This window comes from Rhipicephalus sanguineus, chromosome 2 (assembly GCF_013339695.2).
Source record: "Rhipicephalus sanguineus isolate Rsan-2018 chromosome 2, BIME_Rsan_1.4, whole genome shotgun sequence".
In the NCBI taxonomy this organism is placed as follows: Eukaryota; Metazoa; Arthropoda; class Arachnida; order Ixodida; family Ixodidae; genus Rhipicephalus; species Rhipicephalus sanguineus.
The window spans coordinates 158,095,895-158,105,873 of NC_051177.1; the positions used below are offsets into that span (position 1 = coordinate 158,095,895).

A 9,979-nucleotide genomic window follows, 5' to 3' on the forward strand; every position below is an offset into this window, starting at 1 on the left:
AGAGATGTTCTAGACCGCATGTAATGGAGGTTACAGCACTTTCCGTCGAACAGTGCAGTGAAGCCAATCGTCAGCATATTCTAAAATAAAAATGCGTGTACCTTGCGGATAAAGCGGCTTTCAATATTTTTTTAGCTGTTTCAAGACACGTAGAATGAAATAAGCAAATAAGAATCGGTATTGTTGTATTGCTTTCGGCCAAAACGCTCGTTAGGGAAAAGCTTGAAGGCGTGCTGACACCAAGTTTTGAAGGTGTGCGTGCTCTGCGATACACATCGGTTGTATATACACACGGCTGTGACCAAGTGTGTCAGTAAATGCTGATTACATGATTTATTTGAACATTGAACTCTATTTTCGGAAGACGCAAGTACTGAAATCGGCACTATCGTGACGTCAATCTACATTGACAATTGTTGTGACTTCACGCACCAGTATAGCTCGTTGTGATGACGTCAGGTATCGAAACATTCAAAATGGTCAGTTCTGTGTCACCAACGGAGCCACGGAGCTGAGCGGCCGTGGAAACGTCACGATAGCTTGTGCGAGCACATGACGAGAAGCTCATACTGTGTTGTGACGTCAGGATACAGCACGAAGCGAAACTAGATTTTAAGAACATACTGCAATTACTTGGTAGGTTGCAGCACACCATTCCCCTCTCTAAGTTCAAAGGCGCTTGCCCTTTCATTTCAGGAAAAATAGAATGACAACCAAAATTTGTCTGTCAGTAACCCTATAAGGCATGAGACGGTAAGTATCTCATTTGGCAACTTGGGAATGCCTGGATGAAATGTCTTGCAATCGTTTTCAAGACCTACGAAAATCCTCTTTGCGCACACGACTTTCTGGAACGTGAAGGCAACCTCTTGAAATTGGATTGCACAACTCCAAAGCTATTCGTAAGCTAACATACGCCCATCTTTTTAAACTTTATACATCTCGCTAAATCAATAAATATTTATTTGAAATTGCTTCATACTAGAATACGTTCTATTATTCATGCACGTAACCAAAAAAATCCATTGTACATATTCGCCCAAGAGCACTCTAAGTAGTCCTCATCACTTATAAGCTACATGTCAGGTAAGGATAGAGGCAAGTTTGGAACCAGTTCCAATTCCTTATTTTTCTAGGAAGGCTCTTCCTTTACGCTAGCAGGCGTCGACATTAAGTGTATGGAAATACTTTCTGTAAGGGGCGCCATTAAACACGGAATTTGTCTTCAGAAGCCGATTTCTACACTTGTTTTGTAATAAATTTCTTTAACACATTTCCACAAACCGTCATGCCGCAGAGAACAAGAAATTCACAGCGTGTCTTATGCATTCGCCTAAGACGACTCGGCGGCACAGGCAAGCTTCTTCTTTTTGTTGTCACTCGATGTATTGATCCTACCCAGCCACCCCCCGGAAGTTTTCCGCACCTCACCTGGTTTTGCACTCCCTACGTGGTAGGCCCAGTTTGACCAATCCACGATGTCACGTGACTACGCCACGTGACATCCGCCACGTGTCTCCGTAGTGAAGTCATGAAGACGTCACATATTTTGGCAATCTGAGACGCCATGTGATGATGATGTTCTGCATCGCTCGTGTTTGCGCCGACGTCGCGGGACTCCAACGACAACGACGGTCAACACTCGCGTTTGATGGAACCATATACGGCTGTCTCCTTAATAAACGTCGTCGACATGTTTCAAAGGCCAAAACTCCACCGCCATTGTCGTCTGTGAAAAAGTGAACTGCGTGATACGCATGAAAGATGTGTATGAAAACAATAGCGATCATAAACATCTCTGCCGTGATAACTAATCATCACGAATCACTGCGTTCCTTTCACCGAAGCAAATTTTCCAATTGGAGACTTTTCTTTGTGCATTTGAGAAAAAAACATGGCTGATCCCTGTGTCGTAGGAATCGGTATAACACGAACGTAAAACGTGTCTTCACAGCCGTAGTTGAGCGTTTGTTGTGCATTTTTTCGCCCCGAGAGCGAAGGAATGAATGCTATTCGACGCGAGATTGGGCTACAGGTGGCAGCACTGTCGCCGCACTAGTGCGGATAGGCGGTTGTCGACGCGTATACAAACGCACACAAAAGCGCTTCGTTGTGAGCGATTTGACCCCATTTCCGGCAAACAAAATGTGTTGACTGCAGCTTTCTCGCAATATGTGCGCTATTCATTCTCGAAATAATGCACAAAACGCCGAACGTTACTATTACTTGTGAGAGAAGCGCATTCTGCCAACGAACGGGTTTCTTGCCTTCGGCAACAGTCGGCGTTTCCGCAATGGATGACGTTCTCTTGTTTTATTTGTAGATGTTTAGCTTCTGTTTCACCTACTACGCACTGCTTTAGCGCCACTGAATTAAGTATTTACTTCTTGTTCATCTGGGTACCCCCCAACAAAAACAAAGCCCGTGCTCCTGCATGATGAGTTCAGATAGCACTTTGTCCATTGCGTGCTCAAATATTTATTCGAATTTCTTATTCAGTTCTCTATGAAATGTAGGACATTTGATACGTTTACTGAGGAAAGCTGCGTGGCTGACAGCACTTTATCGCTACGGAGACGTTTAACGCGCACACGCTTGTTTTTATTCCAGTAACAGTACACTAAGGTAACTCTACAGCACAGAGCTTTCTTCGATTGATTACTTACACGACAGTAATGGAACAAAAGCCCGGTTATTTCAGGGGACCAAAGTTTGTTTTTTTACGCGAATAATGTCCGCTGCCTTCCGTCAATCCGTAACAACGCAACACAAACGCTCAAGATAATGCAAAGAAAGGAAAAAGATGTGGCTTCGCGTGAAATTACTGCGACATAAATGTAAAGTACGCCGCTTGGATTAATTTTGGCCATCAGGGCCCTTTAACGCGTACCTTAATCTAAGCACACGGGTGTTTTTGTATAAATTTCGCCACAAGTTAAAATTGCGCAAGGCAACTCAGTTTTGGGATATCCGTGTCATTCCATTTTCTATTTTTTTAGGGGACAATTTAGGTACCGAAGTCTCAGACGTGACTTGACAGTGACTTGACAGAAATATTTCTCTGTAGTGCGACCAGGACCGTACACAGCTAAAGCTCGTCGCGTAATCTATAAACGACAGTCCCGAAGTTATACCATAACGCGCAAGTGCATGAAAGCCTTTTTTTTTACTACCGAGCCTAGATTTAATACTTCTCATCTATAGGACAACGCTAAGTGCACTTTGCAACGCGCTTGAACCACACAGCGGCACCTACACTGATATGACTCTCGTGAATGGAGGGTACGACGACCACACACAGCACTCTTGAAAAGTGCACTCACTGATCTTATTACAGTACAACAGTACATATACAGCCAAGCAAGGCCAAATGCTTCTTTACATCGTCTTAGACACACGTACGAGCAGGTAAAATTGCACCAAACGCAACGGAACAAACCACCTTTTGAGGACCTGCATGACGTACGCGCACATGCAAACACAACATGGCTAGCAGACGACGCATGAAGCAATCTACACTAGGCGCGGTTCAGCCAAAAGCCCCCAGGCGGTTACTCCGCTCGATCTCGCGGCCAATAGCAACAAGTTGTAATGTCACGCGAAGAACGTCAAGCAGCTCAAAACTTGCAACGCGCTGCTCAAGCAGAAAGGACGCATGGAACGAGCATACACAGGATGAGCGCGAAATAGCAACTGTCACAGCTCGACAGTTGATGCACGCTGGTCAAAGACAATGGAGGACGCCCGAAACAAACGCACAAGTATACACAGGATAAGCGCGAACTGTCACAGTTGTAACATTTCTTTGTGAACAGCACGCCCCTTTCGCAAAAGCGGCCGCTGCAGTGAGGGAAGTCACCCTTCGTGCTCTCTGTAATTTCAACGCAAACTTGCGATGAGAGCGCAAGATGTACAGGATAAGCGCGCGCACACGAGCGACCACGCCCTGTACAGGTGCATGGTCATCTCAACGCGTGGGGCGACGGCCTTTAAAGTGCGCCCTTCGAACCCTTCTAGAGTCACTGGAAAATCAGAGTACCGCAAAGGTAGGCTGCACGCGGGCAACATTGGGTGGCGGCGGCCATGTCCCTTCCAGACCGTCCGGTGCGTTGCTAGCGTGTGTTGAGAAGTGACCGATCTTTTAGCCTCAGTGCCGTGTTACGCCCGGCAGAACGGAATTATGTGTGTGTGTTTCTTCAAGAGGATATTAGAAGTGATTTCGAGTCACCGACAGGTATGGATCGGCTGCGCGGTTTGCGGTTTAACTAATGAAACGTACGGCGAATGTTGCCATGTGCTCCCGAACTCTCTTCATGGCTTCATCGGTCTCTTTTCGTGTCACGCCCGGGCGTGTTCGCTAGGTCCGGAGCTGTAAACATAGTTGCATTAGCGCAGTGACATCGTGCGAGATGCCATTTACTTCGACATTTGGTGAATCTTGACTGCGCTAGCTTTGCAGTCGGTGTTCAGGTTCACTGCACTCGTGAACGTTATCGAACAACATCGAGAACATTCAACATTGCGTCCTTCGACTGATCGCTGACGCATAGCTTGCTTGCGCACAGTGCTTGCTGTTCAGCTGGTTGATATGTGTAATAGAAGTGGTGTGTGTACGGTAATTGGAAGTTGTGCGCGACTTCTTGATTCGGAACGCCAGCAGCCGAACGCACGGGCGAATCGGCGTGCGATAGGTAAGGTACTTCTTATCTTCCGATACGTAGAAAATAGGCCATCAAAAATGATTGACATCACTATTTAATTGTTTCATTTCCTATTTCTTGTCTCCTTAATATTCCCAACGTTGCAATGAATTCGCAAATATTTTGCTGTGTTCCTACAAACAGTTCTTTTTTTTTGGCGTTGCCAGCGCCAGCTGGGGTTCGGTTTCTGCACTGCTGCACTTTTTTTCATAATGCACTCTTATCAAAACTTCCTCGGCACGGTGCTTTATGTTCTTTTGATCAGAAATAGCGCATCCCGGAATTTTTAAAGCGCATGCTACTGCAACACAGTATGTATATAGACCTGGGCTCGCATAAAATCGACTCCCTCAATGCGTGGGATCTGCTAATAATAAAGTTTATTCCTCCTCCTGTGACCATTTCTCACCAACTATGCAGTATTTTAAGGGTACGCAAGGCGCACTGCAGCATTAGCAGCATTTTTTGCAACAAATTTAAAAATACGCTTGATAACATTGCCTTACACCAAGTTTATCAGCAGACTTCCAAGCTTCTGTTTTGTGCAATGCGAAATGATCATGCCAAAATTGCCTTCAATGTATACCAGTAAACAGTTATTATTTTAATAAATCTTCGATTTCGCTCTCGAGCGTTACACGCTTATTACTCGGATAGCATGCGTAATCTGTTCAACAGATCGAGATACAAACAGCCGAGCAAATAGAAAGGTATGTAGTTTTCAACATCGCTGACCATAGCGAACCGAAAAGGTTGGGGGGAGTATCCTGTCGCATAAGATCTTTTTCCCAGCAAAGTTAGATGTAAGTTCACTGCAGGAAGGAGTGTTTATTCGAGGGGGGCGAATTCGTTCAGGCCAAATATGCAGCCACGTAGAACGGCGCTCTTTGACATTAATTTTTCCCACACGGCAAAAGAGATTCCCAGAGTAGCTCATCAGTAATGTTCGATTGATGGTGAGCTACTCTCTTCTGGCATCTGCATGCTGTGGCGTAGCCAGGGGGCGGCACAGCGGGCCCGTGCCCCCTGCCCCCCCCCTCCCCGAATTTTTTTTCCCGTGGCATACATAGCACGAAATGACACTCGATCACATTTGCCTGCCAGGCCACCACTTCAGATCAAGGAGGTGCCCACCCCCCTCCCGAAAAAAATGTCTGCTTACGCCCCTGTCTGCATGACGCGTTTAAAAAAGCGACGAAGTACTTCTGGGGACCGTGGTACTGCTAAATGTCTGGCCACACTTTGCATTAAACGCGCCTGCACCCAAAGCGCTTGGAAGGGATATGGCGGCGAAAGGTCACGTGATGCGAGTAAGCCAATAGCGTCTGCGGCGGCGCGCGGAAAACAGATGCGATACTCTGAAATTTTTCCAGTGACTCTAAGCCCTTCGAGCCCTTCGCGCCACCTTGCTAGTGATAACGAAAACACGCTGACGTACCACCGATCTCAGAATACCGCCACCGCAAAATGGTGTATATAAATAGCACGCCGTTAGAATGACGCAGAATGTGCCGTCTGTGGCGGAGTCGTTTCGCGCTGCGCGCTGGGGGTCGGGGGGTCGTAAGTTCGATTCCCGGTGACGGAATTTTTTTTTGCCATATGTTAGTCTTTATATTTTAGAACGTCATGTCCGTGACGGAAATGCGTCAGTGGAGCCATGGTGGACCCCGACATAAAACTCTTTCGTGTTAAAAAACGGCTCTCAGGAGAATAATAATGAGAACAAACAGACAATAGCGCCAAGGTAAGTATAGGGGGTGTTATCTGTAGTATTTAGAATATAAATGCGAAGAAAGTAAAGTGGACGAAAAGATAACTTGCCGCTTGCAGGGACCGAGCCTGCGACCTTCGAATAACGCATGCGATGCTCTACCACTGAGCTACGGCGGCGATCACCCTCCCGCCCACTATATGGGGTATATATTGTGATTTAAACCTAGGAGTGTTAGTCAGCGGCAATCGCAGCCATGGCGGCGAGTGTGGAACACTCTTTTTTGGCTGTTGGCGTAGCACGTGATCTTTTTGCGAGCTGGAAGCCAACCAATAATCCCTCGCATATTACCGCAGGTTCGGTCCCTGCCGGCGGCAAGTTATCTTTTCGTCCACTTTAATTTATGCACACTTATATTCGAAATACTACAGATAACACCCCCTATACTTTCCTTGGCGTTATTGTCAGTTAGTTCTCGTTAATATTGTGTCTAACAAATAAATAAACGAGCCCTTCAGAGTCATGTTCTTTCCTTTATTCAAAACGAGGGTCTCGTTCTGGCAGACTTGATGCCTTCAGGTCGTATGCGAGGGATTATTGGTCAGCTTCAAGCTCGCAAAAAGATCACGTGCGCCGTGACACACACTCGCCACCATGGCCGCGATTGGCGCTGACTAACACTCCTAGGTTTAATATCACATAATCACTCCTTAAAGTGTACGGGAGGATGACCGCCGCCGTAGCTCAGTGGTAGAGCATCGGACGAGTTATTCTAAGGTCGCAGGTTCGGTCCCTACCGGCGGCAAGTTATCTTTTTGTCCACTTTACTTTCTTCACATTTATATTATACATACTACACAAAACACCCCCTATACTTTCCTTGGCGTTATTGTCTGTTAGTTCGCATTATTATTGTGTTTAACAAAGAAATAAACAGCCCTTAAGAGTAACCTCCTTTTCTTCTGCTCCCAGAAGTGTGATTTAGGCTTCCTGCATTAGAAACGTTCTTACCATGATTATCTCTCAACAGGTGGTTGACAGCTTATACGTAGCGTATGTGACGTGTTTCTCTCAAAAGGTTCCTTTAATTCACTGATCGACATTGCTCTGAAAACTTCCTGTCTAGTATGAGGAGCTGTCTAGCATTATTGCAAAATAAATTTCATTTTCTGACACCTGGTGCATAACAACTTGTCTCCCAACAATAAGTCACTAAATAGATGTCAGACTCTGGAGTTTCGCAAGACACGTGGCGCCACCTGTCGGAGCAGCATTGTGCACTACGAAGACCGACTCCCTCGCATAGTTTTCTCCTGAGCAGGTGCAACTACGGAGTGCGAAACAAGGATTGAGCTTATTATTACGTGTGCTTGCGCATTTAAAACTTAAAAAGAGAGCTGTGAATTTCTCTCCACCGAACCGCCGTGAAGTGTTTCCTAGATCACTCGCCAGAACGACGGCTAGAACAGCCGCAGACAAGATGGTCCGTACGCTACGAAGACACGCCGCAATCGACGCTACTGTTGCGTTGTAAATTGCTACCGACGTAAGACTGAATAACAACGTCCAGTTTTATCGATTTCCATAGTATTCAGTAACAACGTTCACTTTTGTCGATTTCCAAGCAGAAAGGCGAGAGCGCTGGATACGGGCCGTTGCGAGCGTGTTCTCTACAGCCGGTCGCATTAAACGTGTGATAATGAGGCTCTGCTATTGCTTTGCCTAGCTCAGACGGAGAACCGTGGTAACCTTGACTGTGAAGCTCAGGAGAGGCTCTCACTGCGGTGCGTGCCGCGTAACGCGGAGTGAGTAGCTAGAGGCAGACTGAAGACGCGTGATCCGCACATCGCGACATCCCATAATCTGAGTTGGTCGTCACCACACACCATCGCTCACGTTTGTCCTTTCACACATGGTAACAGAAGTACTTGACTTCAACCAACCTCGAGAACAAGCCGGTTTCAGCAAGTAATGGTCATGGATGGATCACATCCTTGTGATCAATCAGGTGATGGAAAAATCTGCTGAATACAAAAAACCTCTTTATTTAGCTTTCATAGACTACGAAAATGCATCCGACTCAGCAGAAGTACCAAGAGGTGTAAAGGCACTTGGTCTACATGGAGTGCCTAATACATACGTCAATACTTTAGTCGACGTCTACAAAGACTCCACAGCTGCCTTGCTGTCCCACAAAATGCGACAAAATTACGCTAGAAAAACGAGTCAGACAAAGAGATACAATCTCCCCAATGTTGTACATGCATGCTTAGAAGAAGCTTTTCAACAGCTAACTGGGAAGAAGCAGGAATAAAAAACATGGGTGATCCCCCTTTCGTAGGAGTCAGTATAACACGAAAAGGAAGCTTGCCTTCACTGGGGTAGTTGGACGCTTATTGTGCATTGTTTCCCTACAAGGGCGAAGGAATGAATGCTATAGCAACAAATTGTAATGTCGCGCGAAAACGGCAAGCAGCTCGAAACTTGCAGCGCGATTTAAAGAAGAAAGGACGCACGAAAAGAACATACACAGGACGAGCGCGAACTAGCAACTGTCACAATTGTTACTTGTTTGTGAGCAGTGCGCTCCTTTCGGAAACGCGGCCGCTGTAGCGAGCGAAGTGACCTTCGTGCTCTCTGTAACGTCAACCGAAACTTGCGGTGAAAGCATACGACGCAAAAACCGTCCCGATCGAGAGAAGAGCGCGCGCGCACGAGAGACACCCCCTGTAGAGGCGCGCTCGCATCGCAGATCGCGGGGCGACAACCTTTAAGGCGCGCCCACTATCTAGTGATAACAAGACCACACTCAAGCCACCGAGCTCCGAGGACCGTCAACGGTAAATGGTGTGTATAAATAGCTCGCCGTTAGTAACTTGCGGAACGTACGCACTGTGTCTAAGTGGTTTCGCGCCGCGCGCTGCGGAGCGAGGGGTCAGGTTCAACTCCCGGCAACGAAAGTTTTTTTTCTAGTTTCTTTTTCTTTGCCATCAGTTATTGTATATTTTCCAACGTGATATCTGTGACGGAAAATATGTCAGTGAAGCCGTGGTGGACCCCGGCATAAAACGCTTTCGTGTTAAAGAGTAAGAGAGACTACCTCAAGAACCTACAATTTGCAGATGACAAAGTGCTCTTCAGTAACGATGACATCATTTGCGAAAAAGAATGATTGAGGAACTAAACCTACAATGTTTAAAATATGGCTAAAATGTATATGATGAAGGAAATGGTGAACACAATGCTGATGCTAAATAACCTCGCGAACGCGAAAGGGTTCAAACTCGGAAACCGAATATTGGAGTGTACAGAAGCAAGAGTGAAAGTTGAGCTAGTTGGTGATACATAATGGGCAAAAAACAGAGCGCAGACGGACGGGACGATGAAAAGGATGCACAGAAGCGCTTGTTCTGTGTATCCTTTTCTTCGTCCCGTCCGTAGGCGCGATGTTTTTTGCCCATTGTGTACAGAAAGTATGTACACCCAGGACAATTACTTAGAGGGAAGCCTGCAGAGGAAGCCTATAGAACACTAAAGATTGGCTAGAACTCATTTGCGCTGTCGCGAA

At 46.3% G+C, this 9,979-nt stretch overlaps 1 non-coding gene across 1 annotated transcript; it reads left to right on the plus strand.

Annotated features, from left to right (window-relative positions):
- Window positions 1-7,144: 7,144 nt before the first annotated feature.
- Window positions 7,145-7,216, plus strand: Trnat-agu (transfer RNA threonine (anticodon AGU)). Its single transcript has one exon. It is a non-coding gene; the product is annotated as a tRNA-Thr (tRNA).
- The last annotated feature ends 2,763 nt before the right edge of the window (window positions 7,217-9,979 follow it).